The sequence below is a fragment of the Schistocerca piceifrons genome, chromosome 2 (assembly GCF_021461385.2).
Source record: "Schistocerca piceifrons isolate TAMUIC-IGC-003096 chromosome 2, iqSchPice1.1, whole genome shotgun sequence".
Lineage (NCBI taxonomy): Eukaryota > Metazoa > Arthropoda > Insecta > Orthoptera > Acrididae > Schistocerca > Schistocerca piceifrons.
The window spans coordinates 371579744-371591498 of record NC_060139.1 but is presented as its reverse complement, the minus strand read 5'-3'; the positions used below and the strand labels follow the sequence as shown (position 1 = coordinate 371591498).

General features: G+C 40.3%; 1 non-coding gene across 1 annotated transcript; it reads right to left on the bottom strand.

The window, feature by feature from the left end:
- Positions 1 to 8577: 8577 nt before the first annotated feature.
- On the bottom strand, positions 8578 to 8650 carry Trnav-aac. Its single transcript has one exon. It is a non-coding gene; the product is annotated as a tRNA-Val (tRNA).
- Between the last annotated feature and the right edge of the window lie 3105 nt (positions 8651 to 11755).

Here is an 11755-nt window from a genome sequence, read left to right as displayed (position 1 = left end):
TTTTTCGTAATGTTTTTAAATGTCATCCCGTTGTTCATAACTACTGGTTTGTATTAATCTAGGTGTGCTTTATATTCCAGTATTTGTCTAATTTTTTTAGTCATGTTTCAGTCCAGCTGAAGAGTTTCCAAATCGGTCATTTCTAAGGATATTTTCTTGTCCTTTAGTTTTAGGAGAGGGTGTGAATACCATAAGGATAGTCCCTCTCGTTTTTTACTTGTACCATATATTCTCCAGTAACTGGACGTTCCATTCTCTCTGAAATATAACATTCCAATTTATCAGGTCCATGATATTTTATCGTCCTCGACACATTTTAAAAGCTCTTTCTATTTGTCCATCATCATATTATAGCATTTGCATTGAAACAGCAGAATGGTCATTGGTGTAGGCATAGTTTTACACCTCAAAACGAAAATTAGTGCTTTGCTTATAGTAACCCATTCTTTTACCTATCTTCATATTCATAACAAAGCCACCAACAGGTATTACACCATTAGCTAACTCTGTTATTACCCAGTTACTATCAGCCAGCCCTTTCCTTTTCCCTTTCACTTCACAAACGGCGTCAAATCTAAATTCGACTTCCATATTTCTCTCTACAGATTAACAAGTTATTCCAGATTCAAACTTGTAACATTCCACACCCATCCTTGTAAAACTTTATCCTAATCCGTTCTGTTTGTGATAAGACATTCTTTCCCAAAGAGCGCCTCAGGGTTGGATTTGATTCTTTTTTATGTTCCCTGGACACATTTCATGTGTCCTTAGGCAAGTGGCAACACGCGAACTGTGTTCGTAGTTTTTCGTTATTTGTAGTAGTTCGTTATTCTGTCTTTCAGGGCAGCTTTACAACCAAAGAGCAAGAGGTTATTCTGAATCTCTATTCAGTCCTTTGACACCATTTAGTAAGGCCGTTATGTAAGATCAACACCCTCACCAAATTTCAAGTTTCTAACCTTATTGGCTTGGGCTGGGCGGTGATGCAGAATGAGTCTTTTTTTCTTGGTTTGCGGAGTATCTATGTAGATATAGATATAAGAGTAACGCAATCGAATGCATTCACCATTCTGTTCACAGTGGTGCGTAAAGCTTCTAAATATAATTGTGACACCGAATTCTTGTTCGTCGGGAGAGACTTCCCTTGTGAGCGTTTCCCGCGCGATGCCCGCACCTTATAGCCCCCAGGACCACAATAGCCACTCTGCACGCCGTAGCCACTTGGCCCGGTTCTTCACTACATGTGAGCATCGCATCGCGTGGTACAAACAGGTGATGGGTAGCAGATTGTCTTTGTTAACTGTGAGGAGGACTGCAGCTGTACACACAGCTCTCAAGGTTCCTCGCGGAGGAGATGAGGAAGTGTTCGGCTGGACGCAACACGAGGAGGAGTAAGAGTCAGAGATGGGGCATCGTTTAGTATTCCGGGAGGGCGGTTCGCGCGCTACGCACCTCGCCAGCTCCGGAAGTCGAGGGACGCGCATCCTGCGGAAACCGGTCACGCGCGCGGCCGTCGATCTGCACAGCTCAGCAGCTCAGGGCCCACTATGGACTTCACACCAGCCAACGGCCACTCCCCTATCCCCACTACACTGAGCGCCGGTTCCACGCCGTACCCCAAGCTCGACAAGCATGCATGTGCATGCTTCCTGCGCAAGTCGACCGAGTGTCTGCTGGAAAAGCTTGCGCGGGCATTTTAACCATTACAGCTGCTTCAAGGTAGAATGATTTTCGACTACGCAAACTTGAGTGTGTGTGTGTCAAATTTGCGATGTGCTCAAGAATTCTATACGAGCACGCGTAAACCTGTCTCGTTTATGGTGAGTAAAATTAAAGGAGTATCACAATGACCCTTCAAGAGTCACGACGCTCTTTTATCGCCTTCTGCTGTCCAGATACCAACCTATTAGCGTGACCATTCACGAAGTCGTCCTCATCAAGAAAATCAGTTCCTTCAGCACAAATTTTTAGAGAGAAATGAAAGAAGACGAGGATGTTTGTTAAGTGCGGGGAGCCGCATGGATCACGTACATAACCTCAGGCTGTGACGTTACTTGCATCTCAGGACCTCGTAGAAAGCGTGGAAGGCTTCAGGAAGTATGTGACCCCAATGCTTGTATCGAAGTGATAGTTCGATATCTGAGGTCTTTGTAGCTCCTTCCTGTAACTATAAATCGAAATGTCACTATCAGTCTTTCATTCAGCGTTGTAAGTTCTCTCGTAGTTGTTTCTTCCATTCCAATCTAGGGAATCTATTCTATCGAGGAGTTCCGTGAAAAATTAAGCTGATTCTTATTGTATTGCTGATAGCGTTTACTTAAACTTATGGACTGACTTTTTTCAGGTTCACGAACATTTATTATTATCTGTTATTACTTTTATGTTGTAAGTTCATGTAATGACACGTTCCATGACCTTGGAGATTTGCTCCTCACTTTGGTCCTATGGAACTTGACGTGTAAATAAATAAATAAAATAAATTCTATACGACCACGTGTAAACCTGTCTCGTTTATGGTGAGTAAAATTAAAGGAGTATCACAATGACCCTTCAAGAGTCACGAAGCACTTTTATGGCATTCTGCTGTCCAGATACCAACCTATTAGCGTGACCATTCACGAAGTCGCCGTCATCAAGAAAATCAGTTCCTTCAGCACAAATTTTTGGAGAGAAATGACAGAAGACGAGGATGTTTGTTAAGTCCGGGAGCGGCATAGATCACGTACATAATCTCAGGCTGTGACGTTACTTGTATCTCAGGACCTCGTAGGAACCGTGGAAGGCTTCAGGAAGTGTGTGGCGAAGTCATAGTTCGATATCTGAGGTCTTTGTAGCTCCTTCCTGTAGCTACAAATCGAAATGTCGCTACCAGTTTTTCATTCAGCATTGTAAGTTCTCTCGTAGTTGTTCCTTCCATTACAATCTAGGGAGTACATGGGACAAATTTTTCAAGACACTAGATGATTAAGCCAATCTCAGTTCAGCGAGAAAGCTAATGGGGGATTCATTTGCCACGTTCAGGTTTTCTCTGCCTCCCATCACCCAACACGTGTTCACATGGTTCAAATGGCTCTGAGCACTGTGGGACTTAACTTCTGAGGTCATCAGTCCCCTAGAACTTAGAACTACTTAAACCTAACTAACCTAAGGACATCACACACATCCATGCCCGAAGCAGGATTCGAATCTGCGACCGTAGCGGTCGCGCAGTTCCAGACTGTAGCGCCTAGAACCGCTCGGCCACCCAGGCCGGTTCCCAACACGTGCACAAACGCAGCTAGCTGAAGCGTCTGATCTCGACACACTGATTACACACACTGTAGTAGCATGCTTGAGATTGTGTGTGTGTGTGTGTGTTTGTGTTTGTGTTTTGATTAGAGGTAGGGATTTGCGCACAACGCCAAACATGCTGTAACGTGTGTGATAAACTTTAAAAAGTCCGCAAGTCGCGCGGATTGAAATTACAGACTCCTGCTCATCTTGTTGGGAACAAAAAAATGGCTCTGAGCACTATGGGACTTATCTGCTGTGGTCATCAGTCCCCTAGAATTTAGAACTACTTAAACCTAACTAACCCAAGGACAGCACACACATCCATGCCCGAGGCAGGATTCGAACCTGCGGTCGCGCAGTTCCAGACTGTAGCGCCTAGAACCGCACGGCCACTCCGGCCGGCCTGTTGGGAACACTTTCGTACTATTTTTCACTGGTCAGCTGAATTATAGTTTTTTGTAGGACAGTTATTTTATGGAGAGCTAAGTAGTTGCCAAATACGCAACGTACTACTAGACTCTAGAGCCTTGACTTTTTAGTTCATTTACTTGTTCTCGTTCATCCTCACTGATTCCAGTAAATATTCCGTAGACAATATTTTCTTTCGGTATATTATTTTTAGAAATTTAAAACTCTAGTGCATACAGTAAAACGTAAAAAGTAGAATTTTAAGTGAGATATCGTCGACCATACTCTGATATTAAATTCAGTGTTCTTTCTGCTTGAGAATTTGGAACTATTTTATAAAGACGATGTTCGTGTAATTCCTGCCGTAAATTCTCCATAATATTCGCTGTTAATGTTAAATCGCGGTCTGTGGGTTTTATTATGGATGACATCCACTACGAACTCATTTTTTTTAATACACTTTCCTGTTTTAGACCCTGATTGCTCCCAACACGATTCAGATCTTACTGTCGAAAGAAAAATGCAATTTCGACAACCTACTTGATATATCATTATTTCTACGACTGTGATGCGGGCTAGGGCTAAGTAAAATGTGAATCTTAATCTGGTATGCGTCAAGGAACATTTTAATATCAAGTTCGAGAAGATATTTAGTATCGATACCACTGCCTAAAATTGTATCTATATCAGCAGTATCGCAAGTTATTGGCTACAATTTCACTATTCTTAGATTTACATTAACGGAAAAAGACGCATTTAGAATGCAAAATGAAATATGGTATTGTGCTGTGTTTGCACGAAACAGATTTGGTATGAGATCAAGTACCGACGTAAGCAAAATGTGGAAATATTTTAAACAAAATCAAATATTGGCCTAGACATAAATTCCATGCTACACAAACGCGCCATGAAATATTTTTCTTAGACTAAGGCACTCAATTACAATAATGCTTTTTAATGATATGCACATAATATCTTGTTTTTCCTTCTGCAGTTGTGTTTCTTATATACTGAGTGAGTATTGCATACAATTTCTCACTTATGTAGTAGTAAAAGGCTATTATATTCGATACTTTCAGTACTGGTACTCAGATATTTGCTACTACATTATGATATTGTTTACTACTTGGTATATCTGTATATCTTATCTTTCAGCAGAATGTCAAATGCGTAATTTACAGTACGTACAATTGTATAAAAATAAATAAAACATTATTCTTGTTGTTTTCTTGTGTAACATATTCCATAAAATTTTCCTTAACATTAGCAGTCCGAAGCTCTCCTTCCTGCATTTACAAAATTGTCCTGACTTGCTCTTTGTATGCGAGAAATCAACCGCAATATGGCCCAGCGACGTGTCTAGGTGTAGGATTCCTCACTTACTTCGAAGCGGATCTTTAAAGTTCGCACAAGATTCGACTAATTCCAGCAGCAGCTGCCGCGTAACAGTGGGCACATTTTGCCAGAGTTGAGAATATACTAATAACCTTTGTCTACCGTAGGGACTGCAAATAGCGCCCTTCTGCCAAAAGACCGGCTTGATATCTTCTGAAAACATTGTCAAACACTAGTCGAATTTCGTCTGCCGAAATTCTTGAAATCAGAAGACAAATACTGCCTTCTGATTCTTCGAGCGTGTGACGACGCATACACCTCAACTGTTAACAGGGCTTGAGATAAAAAAAAAAAAAAAAAAAAAATCACACGGATTTAGATCTGGGGAAAAAGGTAGTCAATCAACTGTCCTGTCATCAATACAAGTCGTAGTACTGTCATAGGCTCGTTGATTCTGTGTGTGCGCTTGCAATTTCCTGCATAAAACAACAGTAGATTTGCGATAATGGTTAGTTCTCAGAAAAATATATGACGATCTCGGCTGTAAACAATGATACAACAAATTACTTGTTTTGAGAAACAGTGCAGTAGAGTTTCAGTAAAATCTCGTAAATACGATACATCAAGTGCATCCTTGATGTTTTAATTTTATGCAGTAAGTCAAAATTTTCAAAATAGTAGATTTTGGATAAATTTTATTCTAAAAAAAAAACATTAATAGGTAAGTAGCATTGTTTACTCGCAAAATGAGAGCAGTTAACATTGGCTAGCATTGACTTACCGCAATTTACTTGCTGTGCCAGTTATCAAAAAAATTAGTTTTTAAACTTGACAGAAATACAAATTTAAAGGTCCAAATTGTTCCAAAGATTTTTATTACCAAGTTCTGCAGTAATAAAACATAACAGTCTCAAAAATTAAACTGTGACTCAACACATTATAAAAATAATTTTTTTGTCCCCATACTACAGTACGTAAATAATGTTAAGGATGGTCCTTAACATTTCTGCCATCACACTATCACGTAAATTCGTGTAAACTATGGCAAGGAATACAACATTTTTACTTGCTTAAATAATTGTTGATATTTACCTAATTAGCCACACTTTAACGCGCATGGTCGTTGAGGAACATATTCAGGATTTTTATCGGAGACGTACTTATCCAAATCATCCTCGGATTTGTACCAATCGTTCTTGAAGAGAATTTTTGTAGCAGGAACATTGCACACGTTACTGCTGCTAATAGCCATGTATTTGGCACTTACCACTGTTTACAAGCACACGTTCTGACAAAGCTGCCGTTAGTGAGATTCTGAAGTTAGAGACAGAGCTGCAATTTCGCGGCTTATCGTGGAACAGTCATCTAATAGGTACAAAGCACATCATGTACAATGTTTTACATGCAAAAACTGTGTTTCTCGTCGACTGTACCTTACCACTACTGTTGCTAGCCGAGGTCGTCATACTGGAGTACATTGTTCGAGTGCCTGCGAGAAGTCAAGGTTTGGTAGAAAAAGATCGGTCCAGTAATTCATGTTGGACTATTTGCATACCACACTCCTGTTTCCAGTTAAGAGGATCTCGATGTAACTGATGAAGACTTTCAGAGCTCCATTGCCGATTATTCTGACGGTGGTTAGATGATAGTAAGCATTAGGATCAACTGTCCATCATGCACGGACTGCAGTAGCTAGTTGCAGTTCTCACGTCGATTTACATGAATTGCTCAGTCGATGTACTAACGTTACTTTGTAACGTTCTGCTTGAGTTTGTGCATAGCAGATGCTACAGGCACAGTAAACAGAGGCTCTAAACGGCGCAACGATTTTCTCGGACTTCTTTCCAAGGCACTCCTGACCCATTTAGTTTGTTATCCGTTAAAACACTTGGTTTTCTAGTCCGTTTTATGTCATATACGGATACAATTTCTTGAGATTTCTCTGCTAATCTGTGAAGACCAGCCGACATTCCACATACGGTATGGCTCTGCTGAAGCATACTTCAACACAAGATATGTTGACCCATCGAGTACCGACCGAACGGAAAATACGCACAACGACAAAGTAAAAACGTACTCAGTCGCATCGTAAACGACACACACATTAACACGCACGCACACACACACACGCACACACACACACACACACACACACACACACACACACACTGACGCACAGTCGCAACGTTTTAAAGTTTACATATTTTTGCACGTGCCCTATGTGTGTGCTATTAAATTCTCAGGACCTGCTTGAACACGCGCCTTTCTACGTTTTATGGCAGCACACATGCTTAGTGAAAACTGGCCCAGCCTCGCACAGGTAACAATTTAACAAAGACATTAGTTTCAAAGGAGTTAGAGTAGTAAAGATGTAAGTTACAGAAGCTGTGTAGAGTATATTGGCAAAGCAAAATATGTTTTTGCTACACCGTTGACATTAACTTAAAGGTCGAAAACAAGAGTAAAATTATGTAAAATAAATACGAATATGGTATTATATTGAATGGCTATGATTATAGAAGCAAATATTATATGTAAATAATGAAAGTCCATTAAACAGAACCGACATTGCACATGAACATTAGATAAACGACACTGTGTACAGTACGGGATCACAATTAAATTTGTTTTTGCTTTTTCAATTGCCGTTAGAGTGATGAATCTGGCGGTGGATATGTACAAGGAATCTAAAGTTAAATTCTGTATTATTAATAATACAGGATGTATTATTGTGATAAGCCTGTAAAGTAAGATATATTTTTTGTTACAGTGACAAAAATAAATTTCCAGTTACGATTCTGTTTGTCGTGTATCCAAAGAAATATGCAGGCTATTTGTAATATTCATCCTCAAATCCACAAATATCAATGCCGGAACCGGTTCAAATCCTTGGCCATCGATCCAGATTAAGGTTTTCCATGGTTTCCGTATATCGCCTAAGGCAAATGCCTTGACGGTTTCCTTTTAAAGGAAACATTCTAGTTCATTACCCAATCTTAGGTTATCCTCTAATAGCCTCGACGACTAGATTCTTGCGAGTCTTCTGTAAGAGAGGCAATTAAGTAGCATACGACATCCTATGGCGAGCAGGAAGCGACAGTATTGCACACACAGGCTGTACGTTATTTGGTAGCAAGTTAAACGGTTAATTTTGCATCTCAAGCGTGGTTTTGTTGTTAATTCACAGTCTGACATGTATTAGGCTGTGGTTAATAGTTTACTTGTTCCGTATTCGTATTATGAAGATGGCGCCTCGATGATAGCGCGCTGAGTGGTGGACAGAGAGAACTACAGAAGCGCGTGTAATCAGCTGTTGCGAGGTATTACACACATTCTACACAACATGCGCATTTTTCGCAAATCGGGCAAGACTACATGTAAACTGTTCTGATCTCAACCCGAAATGTAAATAATGAAACTGGTGCAGCATTAATCTTTCTAAAATGGGGCCAAGAAGTCTAAAATTTGTAGCGGAAGAAGTGCTATTTTTTAAAAAAAGTTTTATATTAGGCACGAATGCACAAAGAGGAGGAAGGACAAACCAAGATAAAAAAAAATGAATGTTTCCGCCCGGGATCGAACCGGGGACCTTCCGCGTGTTAGGCGGATGTGATAACCACTACACCACGGAAACATTTGAGCATCGTAAGCTATGTAATGGTATTATTCATGACGCTAATACTAGCATTGCTTGTGCAAACAATAATTTCATTGATAATTACTTTGTGAGTCATGTTTAGACTCAGTTCTAACTTTCTTTTCCTGAGTTTGACAGTATATTATTATGGAGGAAAATAATAATGAATTTCCTGCAACATACGTGTATATTATGAAACTAAAATGGTATGGATGAAATTCGTACAAACTAACAAGGCATCGAAACTGGCAATGTGGTTTGTACAAACGTAAACAGCTACAGAACCCCGCCCGCATCTTATTATGTAACAGCCGAACAAGGCGGTGCAACGTATTTTCTGTGTCCAATCTGCAGATACGTAGAAATCCCTACAATTGAAATTTGTGTGTTGTATCGCGTTTAAAATAAAAACTGGCGAAGCTGTGTTATCTGTATTGTATCTGTAAATACATGTAAGTCCTTAGAATTGAAATTTGTGTTGAACTACGATTGTGATAATGAGGTTGGGTTTAAGTTATACATGTAGCAGGGACTGTTATAGTGCACGCTTTTCATCTCTACTGCTTGAATTTCTGGCATAGGAACGCAAATGATTCAGATATAACCAAAGGTAAATGCAAAATTGATGGTACGCTTTTCGTAGATTATATTAATCGATCGGGACTATAACTGATTGCAATAATGATTAACATCCATTTGTAATTAATAAAATATAACATTAAGAAAGCTATATTCATATTGTATCGTACTCACACAGGTGTTTAATTTTTATCTAGAATGAGAAATGAGGAAACAGGAATGAAAGTGCAAGGGGAACATATAACAGTGCTAAGTTTAGCTGTCGTAAAACGATGAAAACTATAAATAGTTGAAGAGAATCAGAATTTTGGGATAACAGATGAAGCGACAAAATTTTCAAATCTAGGAAGATAGATAAAAACAGATCGCCAGAACAATTAAAATAAAGCCAGTAAATTGGTGTAGACAAGGAAACCTTTTTTTCACAGACGAGCTCTCTAGTGATCAGAGACTAGCATGGAATTGAAATCGAAGTACCCGAACTTGTTCATCTGGAGCATAGTATTGCATGGAACAGAAATGTTTATTACGGAAAAAAGTTAAGCAGAGAAAATGGGATGCAACTGACATGGGACACCAAAGCACGTAAGCACGTAAGGTTGAATTGAAGGGGTACTTGGAAGGATTGGGGAACAAGGGGGCACACTGAAAATCTTTTCCTGAAGAAGGAACACGTTAGTGAGAGGACTGCTAAGTCATCCAGGGATTATTTGGCACTGGAGGGTTGCAGTAGACTATACACTATACAGTGTTGTATCGCAAAAGGTTTAAGTAGTAAAACTAGACTACTATGCTTGTACAGAGGTAAATAATTAGCACAGGGTAATAGGAGGAGGAAGACAACATTTAAATAGCATGGAAGAAATTAGTTTCCGGCATTGAATGCTATTTACATTCTTTTTTTTTAGTCTGTATACTACCATGTTTTGGCTATGTAACCATTTTCAAGGTTAAATATTTCTTTCAAGGCGTTTACCTCTGCTGTGGACCCTGTCGCAACTAAAATGTTAATGCAGGCGACAGACTGATGACTTAAAATAAGATTTTAATTGCTAACATTTTTGGTTAGGCTTTATCGTAACTGTTATTGAGATAGAATGAAACAGCAAGTTTACTGTTGACCGTCGCAGTTTATTTATTTCGGAGATTTAAACCTCTATCATTAGCGTTTCTGAAGAAGATAAATTTGTTAACATCGAGTAACAAAGTGTCAGGAAGTCGTTTCTGAAAGTATTTGTATGGAGTGTAGCCATGTATGGAAGTGAAACATGGACGATAAATAGTTTGGACAAGAAGAGAAAAAATGGCTCTGAGCACTATGCGACTTAACTTCTGAGGTCATCAGTCGCCTGGAACTTAGAACTAATTAAACCTAACTAACCTAAGGACATCACACATCCATGCCCGAGGCAGGATTCGAACCTGCGACCGTATCGGTCGCCCGGTTCCAGACTATAGCGCCTAGAACCGCACGGCCATTCCGGCCGGCGACAAGAAGAGAACAGAAGCTTTCGAAATGTGGTGCTACAGAAGAATGCTGAAGATTAGATGGGTAGATCACATAACTAATGAGGAGGTATTGAATAGAATTGGGGAGAAGAGGAGTTTATGGCACAACTTGACAAGAAGAAGGGATCGGTTGGTAGTACATGTTCTGAGGCACCAAGGGATCACAGATTTAACATTGGAGGGCAGCGTGTAGGGTAAAAATCGTAGAGGAAGGCCAAGAGATGAATACACTAATCAGATTCAGAAGGATGTAAGTTACAGTAAGTACTGGGAGATGAAGGAGCTTGCACAGGATAGAGTAGCATGGAGAGCTGCACCGGACCAGTCTGAGGACTGAAGACCACAACAACAACAACAACATTAGGCGACAAAGAACGACAGATATGTGTTGGGTTACGACATTGGGGTAACCTGTGGCACAGTGTCCCGTCGTGTTACATCAAATACACTATCACACTGTCACTCTAAAATACTAACAATAGTGGTTATAATAATAGTAAGAAACATATTTACTTCGCAGCAAGAAACCTTTCCTCAGTAAAAGAGCTTCTTTCGCATATAGGCTACCACGTGACTAGCAGAAGATATGCTATCTATAGGATGGTGAGTCAGTGATATTAATAAGCTTAGCAATGAGCCTACTTTCCCGGCTTAGTTGGAACTGCACAACTGCGGTGAAGCAGGAAAGAGCGTGACATTAGAGAGGAATTGTCCCTACCTTCTTTGGCCACGGCACGTCACACTTGACGACCGTCACTAAGCTATTAACACCACACTACGTCATTCCGTTACAGCGCCCCCTGTATAACAGGATGCCGCACCCCACGTGCGTGCCTAGCCTCTGCAACACGGCACTTCGCCGTTCTGGAAGGAGCCGAGGTTACCCGGGTTTCTCCTGCGATGCCCTAACCTCAGAGGGGTTTTACCCACGTAGCACACGCCGTGGGGCCCGCTCATCTACGTGGATTCTCTGCAAATCACATTGAAGTGCCTGGCAGAAGGTTCATCGAACCA